Consider the following 13,866-nt stretch of genomic DNA (forward strand, 5'->3'; position numbering starts at 1 on the left):
ATTATTGTGTACTTTTGAAGTGTATTTTGTGTTTCCTTCACTAATCTTTAAAAACCATTTAATTGAGAAATGTATTTTGTTTTATAATGCCTTTTAATATATTCCCGACATGATATTTCTTCCTCACAGTTGTGAATAGGATGAAGTAAACAGTAGCTTTCATAAAAAGAAATACTTTAAATTCAGGCATTTTGAGATGATATGAAAGTCATTTATCAACCCCCCCTTTTTTCCCTTATAGTGGGCTCTACTCATAGTAGAGATGGCAATTTATTTCAAAGACAAACTTGTTCTGATCTACCTGCCATGTAAGGCTGGCCTTTTTTTTTTTTTTTTTTTAAATCACCACCAGTCTATAGATTGTGTGTGTGTGTGTGTGTGTGTGTGTGTGTCTTATGACTCATCGAGACGCCTTGGCCCTTGTTTGCCATTGTGTCTCCCTTCCCTTGCTCTTCCACCACCACGTGTAGTATACAGCGTAGCCACCAGTGATGTGTGGTATTGAGCACTTGAAATATGACTAGTCATAGTTGAGATGTGCTGTAAATATAAAATGCATACTAGATTTTGAAGACATGGTATAATCTTGACTTTAAATATTGATTACAAGAAATGATCACATTTGGGTTAAATTTATATACATCACATATATTTTATTGGGTTATATATTGGGTTAAATAAAATATATTATTAGAGTAATTGCCCCCTGTTCTCTTTAATAAAATTTTTCATGTGACTACTAGAAATTTAGAATTATATAATGTGGTTTGCATTGTGGCTTACACTGTGTATCTGTTGACATTGTTGCCCTAGACCTTGCTAGTCATGCTGCTTGACCTGTAGGTTCACCTTATCTGCCAGAAACAAGTAATCAGAGCAGTGAAGAATTTGTCTAATGCTAAGACCTGGGGAAACAGGAGTCACCCTTAGAGCATTCCTGAAATTAGATCATGGTATTGCCAGGTGAACTGGGGAAGAGACCCAGCCTGTGTTCCTAAGGTGTTACCAAAGGTTCTTGGTTTTGTCACAAGAAAGAATTCAGGGACGGACACATAACATAGGGGATGAATGACACAAACAAGGAAGTTCATTAAAGTGAAAGAACATACTCTGGAGATGTGAGAGCTGGGGTGGGAGGAAACTGGAGCAAGTGGCTGCATGGCTGGGGGTGGGTGGGGAGGGGGAGGCATGTTGTGGTGGGGTTGGGTTTCTGTCTTTTATTGAGGGCTGTTAACTAGGGGTTAGAATATTCATTACGTGGGGTAGGGATGCAGGGTTTCTTGAATTTTCTTCCTGATTGGATCAGTGGTTTCCCATCATGGGATCTGCCATCTTGGGCCTGTCTGGTTTGATCGGGCTTTGTGAGGAACGCGGCCAGGGCAGGCCTCTGCCGTTGCCCACAGCTGGCTCGCTGTGACTCCCTCTCCTGCTGGCCTCCAGGTGTCCTGTTAGAACCTAATAACTGCCTTCTCTAACAACGGGACTGCATTATAAAGCTAAGTAAGTTGTCCCCACTAAGTAGGTCCTAATTTTATGAATAAAGAATTATAGCTCAGAGAAGTGATGCTGTTTCACATACTTTGTCATAGCTGCAGAACCAAGACTTGAACCAGATGGCCTCATGTAGTCCAGCATTCTTTAAAATTCTGTATCATACAAATTATATAGAATCAATATTTTTCAGAGATGAATCATGAGAGCTGGCACAGGAGCTCAGGAGGAGATAGAATAAGGCTTAAAGTATTTTAGTTAGAGATCTCTGGGTTTTGTGTTTTGTTTACTGTTCAGTGCTAAAGATGCAAAATATTGGGAAATTTTTCTTTTATTATAATTGGATATTTTTCTTATCTATTTGTGTTATTTTCATTCTTGGAAAATCAGTTATTCAGTGTTTGCTTTCCCTTGTATTTGTTATCTTGTCAAATAATTTTTTTCCCTGGGACGCCTGAGTGGCACAGTCAGTTAAGCCTCTGCCTTCTGCTCAGGTCATGTTCCTGGGCTCCTGGGATGGAGCCCCACATCGGGCTCCCTGCTCAGCAGGGAGCCTGCTTCTCCCTCTGCTCCTCCCCCTGCTTGTTCTCTCTCTCTCTTTCTGTCAAGTAAATAAATAAAATCTTTTTAAAAAAAATCATTTTTTTTTCCCAGTTGTAAAGTTTCCATTTGGCTCTTTACTTCTCAGACCTGTCTTTCCTGTCAAGTATATACCTTTACCCTGTGGAGTATGGATTAAAATAGCTGCCTTAACGTTTCTGTTTGATAATTCTCACATCTGGATAATCTCAAGATTGGTATCTCATTCTGGTCTTTCTTTGGGAATTGGTTAGATTTTCCTGATTCTGTGTATGTTAAATAATTTTGGATTGTATCTTATGAATGTTGTGGGGTTTTTGTTTTTTAATTAAAACAGGTGATCCGTGCGGTTAGTTCTCCTTGTCTGTGCAGCAGGCAGTGTCAGCCTCCACTGCCAGTTCAGTGTTCGTAGCCGTCGCTGTGCTGCTTGGGGCCTGCTGCTCGCACGTACCACTCAGGGTTAGTGTGGGACCTGAGGAGTGGCTTATGTCTGGGCGTGTTCTACATACATGTCTTGGGATGCCTTTGGGACTTGGTTGGTTCATGGGCAGAATTACAGTATTCCCTCCTCCAGCTCTCATCATCTCCCGCTCCCAGAGGCCTTTTCTTGGTTTAGTTTGACTCTTTGGATCAAAAGGGCCTAGATCAGTCAAGCCCTTGAGGACACGAAAAAAAAAAAAAAAAAACCAACCACAAAGAGATTTGTCGATTACAGTTTTTTTGAAGTGGAAAAATAGGGAGTTATAATTTTAAAAATGAAGCAGTGGATCCTCCTGGACAAATCCTCCCACAGATTGTGCCTACAGCCTCTAGATAATACGTGAGAAAACATGTGCACACTGCAAAGCAAAAAAAAAAACAAGTAGAAACTGGACTTGAAGTGGTTTCTTAAAAAAAAGGGAATGGCCTTTGGGTGAGTTTCTCATCTTGCTGGTGTTTTGCTTCAGGCAGGCTCCTCTTGGCTTGTTTGCAGTCTTACTGGCATGAGGAATCAGATCAAATTCAGAAATAGCACGGCAGCTGTAGAGTGATGGGAGTCCAGCAGGAAGAAGAGGGAGGAAATCCCGGAAAAGAAAGAACCACAATGGTGGAATACCAGATTCTGTGTAGAAGCTCTGCTAACTGTGTGGCTGACCCCTGAACCGGACACAGTTCAACAAGAAAATAGATAAACTGCTGTGTACGTGCAACACAATACTGCCGAGCAGTAGGAAGGAACAGAGTCTTGATGTCTGCAGCAACTTGGAGTAATTTCTGAAACAGAATGCTGAGTGAACGTAGCCTTGTGTAAAACCAGAGGGCATAATGATGATTGCATTTCTATGATGTCCTAAAAACAGTTAAATTTACCTATTTTGTGTTGGGGTGGGGGAGGCAAACCTAATGTTTAAAAAAAAAAAAAAAGTGGTTGGCCAGGCTTAGAAAAATGGACTCATGGGTGTTGGGGACAGGGATTCAGTGGGAATGGGCATATGAGAACTTTGTAGAGTGATGGTAATACCCTGTGTCCTGTTAGGGATTTGAGTTACTTGAGTATATCATTGAATGGTAAGCCTAATATCTATCCATTGTATTTTATGTAAATTTTTCTTTAGAAGAAACGCTAATAAACACTGTATTAAGTACTTTACTGTAATTAGTGACAGAAGCTGAAGTGTATATGGGGAAAGTATATGGATCTGCAACTTATTTTGAAATGCTTCAGAAGTTAAGATCAATTGAGAGAATGGTAAGACAAATAGCGTTATTTCTAAATCTTAGTGATGGCCATGTGAATACTTTCTTTACAGTTTTTCAAATGTTTTCTGTAGGTATGAAAATTTTCACAATAAAATGTTATAAAAATATTAGTAGGTAGTATTTGTCTAAACCAGTTTCCTGTTTGTTAATAAAGGTTGTTAGTAGTTTTTATCAAAATTGATATTTTTTTAAATTTAAAAATATTTTAAAAATTTTATGAGTGGCATTTTTGTGCCTGTACACTGAGCTCTGAACTTTATAGGATGCAGAAAGATACAGAAATAAAAATGAGCAGTAAAAGTGAGAAGACAAAACATACCCACACAAATAATTTGATAACTTCAAAGTGATATAGCAAAGACTCATTAAGATCATTTATAATACATAAATTCTGAGGGGATGGATACATAATTAGAGTATGCTTGGAGTCAAGTATGATTAATGGGAGATGGAATCTCTTGGGTTGCTTATTTTGAACAAGTTTTTGATAATACTATTAGAGGCAATTATTAGATTCTCTTTCCATTTTTTAAATTGACCAGTTGTCATTTGTGAATTTTTGCTTAGGACACATTTTTTTTAAAGTATGTTGTGTTCGTTTATCAAAAGAGGAATGCTGCATAATTTTTATGCTAGAATTGTTAGCCAGATTAAATTAGAATTTTTTTTTTAAATCTGTATTTTAGGAATATGGTAACAGTATGTTAATGAGTTGTTGGGTTAAAAGACAAATGATCATTGTTCCAGAATTTTGTGGTTCTTTTATAACATTTTTGACAGACAAGTGTAGCGCCATTAAAATATAATACCCAGTATTAAGGTGACCATTTATAAAATACTGATTCATTTCTTGCCCTTATTTACCCTTAGAAAATCTATTCTGATAGGCTAGAGTTTTAAAATGTATATATCAGAATAAATTTTAAGTAGGTGAGGATGAGAGAGAAGTAAAACAACATTAAAATAATTAGGGGGAATGAACCATGAGAGACTATGGACTCTGGGAAACAAACTGAGGGCTTCAGAGGGGAGGGGGTTGGGGGATTGGGATAGGCCGGTGATGGGTATTAAGGAGGGCACATATTGCACGGAGCACTGGGTGTTATACGCAAATAATGAATCATGGAACACTACATCAAAAACTAAGGATGTACTGTATGGTGACTAACATAAATTATTTTAAAAAATTATTAATTACAAATTGTAATAATGAGATGTGAGATTTATAGCCATTAATTTGATCAACTCAGTTTCTCTTTTCTTGACGGTTTTTTCTTCCCCAGTTCTGAAACAAGAATTTTCAACAAAACTAAGCAGTTACTAAATATATTTTAGAAAATAAAAAGTTATATGAAATTGTATGATGTTATAAGGGCTTCATATTTTAGTAACCAGAATAGTCTGAGTTGGACTTATTTTTGGTCTTTTGTCTTTTTTAATCTTCAATTGTATTGTAGTAATAAAAAGAATTACCATTTCTAGGTATTATATAACTTTTTCAGAGCGCTTGTGCTGCTACGTTGTGCCCAGCTATAGCCATTTATATTGTTCCAAGAATTCTATATTATTGATAACTAAATGAGGTATTTTGGTCTTTAAGGAAATCATATACCATGTGATGAGTTATGTAAGTGATGGAAAGAATTACAAATGTGTTTATGTTCTACAAATAGAAATTTAGTTAGGAACAATCCAGTGGGCTTCATGCGACATACCAACTAGTTATTTAAATTATAAATTCTCCTTAAGCTGCTGCTGATCTTGGTGCCAGCCCTTCCTAGAGAAGAATATTTACCCAAGACAGTAGTTCAGTCCTGAATTTTTGCAGGAGCTGGTTTACATCTGTATAATACTGGCTAAAAGCAATATGGCTTATAGTATTTTATCATTAATAGTGTTCTTGTCAGTAAATAAAACTAAATGTTTAAGTCTCTCTGAAAAAGTCATGGGGGTGGTAAGGTAGATGGAGATAATTACTGGAAACAGCTCATGCTCAAAATAGAGCCCTAAAGTATTGCTTTGCATATCCATCCTGATTTCTGTTGTTTGCCATTAAGTGTAAAGTTATTTTAATCAGCTCATTAGGATTGTAAATCAAAATACCTAGATTAAAATGGAAAATAAATTCATTGTAAAGGAAAATTTTGTTTCACAGGTGTTTTTATCTCAAAGACACATGGATATCACAACCATTTTAAGAGTAGCCAAGAACAAATTTCATTACCATCAAGCCTGCTTTATTTTTGCCTTTTTTTCCACCAACCAGAGATAATTTTATTAGTGATTCTGAATAACTTATTAGGCAATATATTGCCAAGGTGAAATGCCCAAATGAATAATTAATGGAATTGCTTGTATGCCAAGTTATTTTATAATCACTTTAGGTAATTTGCATAAAACAAGCTTTGAAAAACAAGGGTGTTTTTTGTTTTTTTCACTGACTGTTTCATTGTATCTCTGTATCTTTTAAAAGATACAGATTACATTCTTTAGAAGAGTAGATTTTTGACAGATTCTTGATTGTAGAGATAGGTTTATTGGTTCTTATATTCCTGGAGTTTTAAGTCTGCCTGGTAAGAACCGTAGCATCAACGTAAGCGATAGATAAATAGTAGAATGTCAGCTGATGTATGAACTTAAAATGTAGTATTCAGTTTATTAGACCCTGAAGGATTTACTCGGACCAGGCAATTAATGTTATTTAGGTAATTGCAGTTAGACAACCACCAATTTTTTTGAGGCACCAGAGCCTTTCTATTATTTATTACTAGTAGAAGCTTGGTCTCTTTCAGTGTGGAGAACTTAACACTTTTTAAATGTTTCTAAGTGTCATTGGGGAAAGAATTATTTCAATTAGCTCTGTCAGAAGGAGAAGCCAGGTTCTATTTTGAGAGCTAACCAGGAAAAAAAATTTTTATGCATAGGGAAAATATACTCATTAACAAAGAGGATATCACAAGCGTAATTATTTTATTGCTTATTAAAATTAAATAATTGTTTAATTTACTCTAATCATTTTTCTTGGCATTTTACTTTTGTTCAGCTACTTAATTGGGGACACTTGTGAGGCACTTTATCATCTGACGTAATTGTTAGCTCAGAGGTGTTTCGGCACTGTTTTCTGGATTTACTTGGGCAGTCTGGCTGGCCAGAGGTGAATAGGGTTTTTCGGGTCATGCTTTGGTCACTTATTGCTAATCTTATTGAGATGATAATGCCATAAGGCTGATATATTGTAAAAACCTTTCTAGCAGTTAAAAATTATAAAGTAATTGCTCTTTGAAGTTCAAAATTTTATGAACATTGTTTTCATTTCTGTTCCTACCTGCTGTTTCCCATGTTAACAGTTAAACTTCACTGTTAACAAAAGTCCCACATTTTATTGCTTCTTGAATTTGTCCATAGACTCCTTCAATGTTAAAGCTAGAGGAGCCCTCTCAGATGTCTAATTCAGCACCCTCATTTTACAGATGAGGAACTGAGGCCTTGGACTAGAACAGAGGTCCCCTCACTCAGTCCAGGACTCTTTCTATTACATCATGCTGCTGCCTGATGTTTGTTTATGGAACTCAGCAACATCACATACAGGGTGAGCTTTTTTTTTTTTTTTTAAATGAACACACACAAAGTGATTTGCTACTCATCGACTGCTGTTCATCATTCCTGTCTAACTCATTCTCTCCTTTTTTTACCCATACCTGTCTTAATCCATAATATAGTCCAGTTACTTGTGACTTTATTTTGGTGCTGCTTGTTCTTGGCATTCAACCATTATTTTTAAGTCAGACTTTTAGTAAGGCTTTTTGTCAGTAATCACTGAAGCTTTTACCAGGCACTGTAGCAACAGTAGGTCAGAGTTTATGGCAGGATGATTTTGTAGAGTTTACATTGAATTACAGGTGTGTACAAGAGTATGGATATGGCATCTAAGAGCAGATGGTGATACTAGATACGAGAGCAGTTTTTTGTGAAATAATAAAATGCCAAGAAATATTAGCCAGCGGTGTGACATAATTGTGATAACAGTGGCCTATCCTGTGAACTCACGGATTTAAATAAGCATATTTGTGTTTTAGACTTTCGAGTTATTTTTTGTAATGATGTTCAGATTCTCCGATTTTTGGCTACTGAGTGCCTGTTCATGTTGATTCTGGTGTCCTTCAGGTGAGACCCTATTGATTTTAGGTAGCTTTCTTGTTTTCTGGTGTAAGATGTTATGTGGTTTAAGCTATAACATGGTTTTCAGGGGTAACTCAAGGACTTTCAAGTTCTCATAGTATATGATTTACAGGTTTCTATAGGACCAAAGTGTCATTTCCACACCCCTTTCCATTTTATTTTTATGTTTTTTGAACAATGTCCACCATTACTTTTGCTTTTGTGAAAGAGCAGGAAAAAACAGAGCTGTTGGGTTAATGAAAATTAACATGTTTCTCTTGTATATTCATTTTTTTAATCTGTTCTCTTATGTCACCGGAATAACCATGCTGTCAACATTTACAATTTTAAGGTAGACTATAACACTAATGCTCAACTATGAATGCCGACTGAATTTGTTGGATTGGACAGCATTCCACCATCACAGTCACTTCACACAGATATTTTGTATCACTTACATATTATATATTGTAAAGTTTTTGGAGTTCTTGGACTATTTAGTTATTTATCAGCCATTTTAAAGGGTCCCTACCCACCTGCTCAGATAACTAATTGGATTTCAGGTGAACTAAGTCAGAGGTCCAGAAATGTCATGTGACAATAGTTTTCTTGAAAACCTGCCTGTGGGAAGAAGGGTTGTGGATTTTTTTTTTTATCAGTGCATAAGTATATATAAATTGTGTGTGGATTGTATTTCTCATGCTGGAATGGGAGTGTGCTGTATTTTATGACATGAAGGGTTTTTTTGTTTTTGTTTTGTTTTTTTAAATACATTCGAGGGGTGCCTGGGTGGCTCAGTCAATAAGCCTCTGCCTTCGGCTCAGGGCGTGATCCTGGCATTCTGGAATCGAGCCCAGCATCAGGCTCCTCCGTTGGGAGCCTGCTTCTTCCTCCCCCACTCCGCCTGGCTGTGTTCCCTCTCTTGCTGGCTCTCTCTCTCTCTCTCTCTCTCTCTCTCTCTCTCTCTCTCTCTCTCAAATAAATAAATAAAATCTTTAAAAAAAAAAAACAACGAACACTTGAATAGCTACTGTGTGTTGGGTGCTAGACGTAAAGTGTAGACTGTCTTTTCAATATTTATAATTTGTGGTTGGAAAAACAAGTATGCATAGTAAGAGGTGATATAATGACAGCATTAGCACTTAAATTATAATTGGTCTTCCATACATTCCTACCTACCGTGCCAGGTGTGTAGGTTAATTTTATTCCTGTTTTGCAGAACAAGAAACTGGGGCTCAGGAACTTGATTTAATGTCCATATGTCAAAAGCAGTAGCGTTTGAAAGAAGCCATCAACATTCTGATTTCTAGTCTGATCATCTTTTGCTACTGCTCAGTTTTCAGAAGAGTAAAAAAACAAAACAACAAAAAACCCAACTATGACTTTGGTGTTTGAATAGACTTCATAGGGAGATGACATTTAAAGAATAGAAGAATTTCAGCACTTATAGTTGCAACAAAGAGCCAAATAAAAAGCAGGGGTTTTAGAATGATACACCTGAATATATGCACCTGACCGGTGGAGTAGATTCAAAGAGATATTGTATGGCTAGATACTTTGAAATCATAGAATTGGGAACTTAAGTGCCTGGCTAATCCGTTTGGAGTGAAATGTGGCAGTTATTGAGTAGCAGTAAATATATATGATATAATCAGTTATGTTTTATGCCTTGGTGTCAGAAGATGATAGGAAGAGACCTAGGAGACTCTGAGGCTAATGTAGTAATACAGGTGGCAGGTACTATAGAAAGAAAGGCATGATGAAAGTGGAGCTGTACAGGGAATAGGAGACAGACTCTGTAACGTTGCAGGTAAAAGCTGAGATAGGAAGTTACATCCAACATGATACTGAAGTTTCAAGTGTGGTGAATGGTAGAAACAGTGGTAGTTATGGGCAAGAGGAGAAACAAATTTGGGAGTATGGGACATAAATTGCCTCAGATAATACTGAATTACGAGATTCAGCAAAGGCATATAAATAGATGTGTTCATCAGTCAGCTGGAATTGGATTTCCTGAGTGGGAAAGATCGGGGTGTGTGGAGTGGCACATAATAGGAGAGATGGTGGTTTTCTAATTCTTTAGAGTGTTTGAGATCCTTAGTTGGGACAGTAGACAGAAGATCAGAAGGCTAAAAAAAGATCAGCTGTACATATGGTAGGGCAGGAAGAAAAATCAAGAGAGGAGAGAGGGCAGATTCAGGAAGCCAGCTGTTAGAAGTTCAAAGACTGTTCTGATTTTCTTCTTAAATGCTGAAAAATGGCCAGGAGTGGAGATCAGGGATTATGAAAACCCATTGGATTTGGCGGTGATTAATAACAAAGTGTTTTAAGTTCAAAAGGTCAAAAAAAGTAGAACTTTAACAATAACAAAAATAATTTTATAAAAATGTATTTTCTTCTTTTATACATTATACTTTAATGTGTAAATGTGATTATTTACATTTTGTACATAAGAGGAGACTCTTTCCTTTTGTCCTCCCCCAACAGTTTATTATTTTTAATGACTATAATACATGAATATCATGAATATACTACAATCTTATTTTGGTACTCTTTTAATGAACATTTATCTTATTTCTTTGTTTTTCCTTTCTTTCCACTAAAAAAACCCGGTGTTCCTAAAATATCCTTAGGAACTTATGTTTTATTTCTCTAGGTTGTAGGGTGTGTGTATTTGTTGACTGACCATTTTAGTCACAAAAAAAAATGTCAGATTCTTATGATTCAGTCTAATATTTTTACTTGTAATAGAGGTTGACAGATTGTTTTTCAAAAGACTTTTTCACATCTTCACTTGATATATAGGGGAATAACCTTTCTAAATCTTTTAAATATTTACCAATTTTAGTAAGTGTGATTTTACTCCTTTTCACTTTGGTATGTATTTCCTTGATAAACTAGTAAATCTTTATGTACTCAGATATAACTGTCTTTTCTTGTATAGTTTTTGAGTTTCTACTCTTGGTTAAAAAGATTTTTTCTGTTCTCTATATTGGACGTGTAGCCTCAGTGTTTTGTTGAGATGTATATGTGAAGTATGTGTGTATAGGTACATGCATACACACATTTATTTAAAATATCCAAGTATTCTATCTGGAATTTATTTTTGTCTGTTGTAAAACACGTGTGCCCGCTTTTATGTCCTTTCACATGGATAGTCACTTGTTGCAACACAAGTACAATACCACTCCATTTTTTTCCTTTGCTCAGATCTTTGTGTCTTTCAGTAGAATATTACATTTAAGTAAATATTTAATAGTTTTTTTGCTCTTGTAAATGGAATATTTATTTTCTTGTCTGTATTTAAAGGTGCTTATTATTGGAGCAGAGAAAAGCTATTGTTTTTATTAGTCTCTGTATTAAATTCCCTAAAGAAAGGCTAGTAATTTTGCTAATAATATGATAGTATAGCATAGAAGACCCAACAGATTCTATGATACAATTTTTTTGTCCTTTGTATCTTTTTTTTACTTCTTCAGAAAGTCAGCACAAAATAATAGGATAAATAAAAATAAAGATTTTGAAGTAAACAAAAAGTCAAGTAAGTACTAATAACTTTTACCAAAGAAGTGAAGTCACCTGAGATTGAGGGGCTTTTGGTGAGATGGGTTCTTTGAGGGAAGTTAAAATCCATGATGGAAGATTTGATAAGGAAATTAAAGACATAATAAAATGATTGCCAAATGGCTCAGAGGGGCAAAATGATGTTAGATACCATTATGGTTTGGGATTTACATAAATGACATGGCTTGAGTGGGAATTGGCAAGACTATTTGAGCTGAATGTCAGGATTATAGCATTTGTTGTTAAAATGTCAAATCAGTAGATTTGCATCAAAATGGAGGGAAAATAGATATGGCCCAGGAGGTATGATGACGGATTGAAGGATACTGAGAAGTATGAGTAATTTGAGATAACCATGAAAACCTGTTCAATTAGAAACTGTGAGTAGATCAGAGATTTAAGGAATTTACAGTAAAAAAAAAAAAGGGTGTTTGTGTGTGTATGTATGTGTATGTGTGTGTTATAGTTACAGGACTCAAAGATAGGGAAGTTTTGGAATTTTGTGGCATGATACACAAGTCACAGTTTGCATGCCCTGAGAAACTTGCTAAAATATACATGCCTCGGCTGTATCTCTAACTTGCTGAAACTGAAGACTTTTCAGGGTTGTCATGAAGTTTATGATATTACTTTGAAAAAGCTGCCACAGTTGAATTTGATATGCCATACTAACCAAGGACCAGTGGTGGGCTAGAAACGAGTGTGGTGGGCCTTTTTCTTTTTTCATATTCAGGGTTTGTCCAAAAAGAAATGGAGATACAAGTCATCAAAATTGTGCAAGTAATGGAGATGAAATTGAAAATGGATGAGAAGGAACATGGAATCTTTGTCATTGAAGATTATCTTTCTCGTCTTTTAAAACACTACTGACTAGGGGCGCCTGGGTGGCGCAGTCCTTAAGCGGCTGCCTTCAGCTCAGGGCATGATCCCAGCGTTCTGGGGTTCGAGTCCCACATCAGGCTTCTCCTCTGGGAGCCTGCTTCTTCCTCTCCCACTCCCCTTGCTTGTGTTCCCTCTCTCGCTGGCTGTCTCTCTGTCAAATAAATAAATAAAATCTTTAAAAAAAAATAAAACACTACTGACTAGTAGAAAGAAAGAGCTTTATTCACTGTTTGCAACAAATAATACTTGAGTGCCTTTTGTGAATCGGGCTATATTCCAGGCACAAGTATAGTAGTGAATAACAAGGATCAAGTATCTGCTGTCATGTAGCTTGCTTTTTTTTTTTTTAATGAGTGTAAGTTGTCATTCATAGAGTATTTGTTGAGTCACCAGTGTTTGAAAAATCTCACCTGTACCACACAATGTATGATCCAGTGTTTATTTTTTCTTTAGAGTAGTGATCTATTATCAACAAAACACTTAATTTTGAAATGAATGCTTTCATTTGTTGCTGTTATCTCTACTTTTCTCTTATTGTTTTAAGTATTGCCTTCAGAGTTTCTGTTACCACTAATAATATAAGCAGGGAGAAGAAAAAGGTGAACCCGTTTCCACTACATAATGGAAAAAAAGAATATTCTTTTAGTTTCTAGCAGTCTTGAGTTTCAGCACAGTCTGCTTTTTAAATATAGAACAAGATGAAAGGGAAATAATTTCATTCTCCTACCGGCTGGCCATGAATAGATTAAAATTTTTTATAAGATAATCCAGTGACATCTAATCAAGTAACCAGACACAGACTGGACGGGTGGAGGTCTTCCTTTTCTAATCCAAATCTCTATAGAAGTTTTGGAAATGATAGCAGATGCTTTGTATTCCTCTCTGTTTTGCATAGGCAAAACACTAAAACGCTATTTCAGTGGGTTCAGTTTTCCATAATGTTCATACCTAGTGCTATAGCCATTCCTTTTAGTCTTTTAAATCAGTTTTTTGTTTTAAAGAACACAGTGATTATATGTCATTGCTTTGAGATTTTCATTAATCTGGGCAGCCTACAACAGGAAGGGAAAAATTCTCTCGTTCCGTTCAGCTCTAAAACCTTTTATTCTTATAGGTCATATCAGCATTAATTTTATATTAGCAGACCCCCAGAAATACTACTTTCCTCCTGATTTGTATTATACTTATTATAATTTATATTTTGAGCTTTTAGGTAAGTAGAGCACCTATAAAATGCTGAGACAACTTGTAGTAGATGAAAATAGGTGTTACTTGTGGGAACAGTTTTAGTCTTAAAAATGTATATACCTCAGTTCAAATGCTTTTTAAAAAAATTGTATAGTTGACACACAATGTTACATTAGTTTCAGTTGTACAGCATAGTGATTCAAATGTTTCTAATTAATATGTATTCATTTTCACTATAACATTTTATATATAACATTCTTATTA

At 35.7% G+C, this 13,866-nt stretch overlaps 1 protein-coding gene across 8 annotated transcripts in view; it reads left to right on the forward strand.

Annotated features, from left to right (window-relative positions):
• Window positions 1-13,866, forward strand: part of TBL1XR1 (TBL1X receptor 1) — a 167,707-nt gene that overhangs the window by 90,840 nt on the left and 63,001 nt on the right. For 3 of the 8 annotated variants that reach the window (XM_034662683.1, XM_034662686.1, XM_034662678.1), the window contains one exon: window positions 7,281-7,399. The exons of the other annotated variants lie outside the window; for them this stretch is intronic. The gene's annotated coding sequence lies outside the window, so the exon portion shown is untranslated. The remainder of the gene's footprint in view (window positions 1-7,280; window positions 7,400-13,866) is intronic. 8 annotated transcript variants of the gene reach the window in all.

This window comes from Ailuropoda melanoleuca, chromosome 1, assembly GCF_002007445.2.
Source record: "Ailuropoda melanoleuca isolate Jingjing chromosome 1, ASM200744v2, whole genome shotgun sequence".
Classification (NCBI taxonomy): domain Eukaryota; kingdom Metazoa; phylum Chordata; class Mammalia; order Carnivora; family Ursidae; genus Ailuropoda; species Ailuropoda melanoleuca.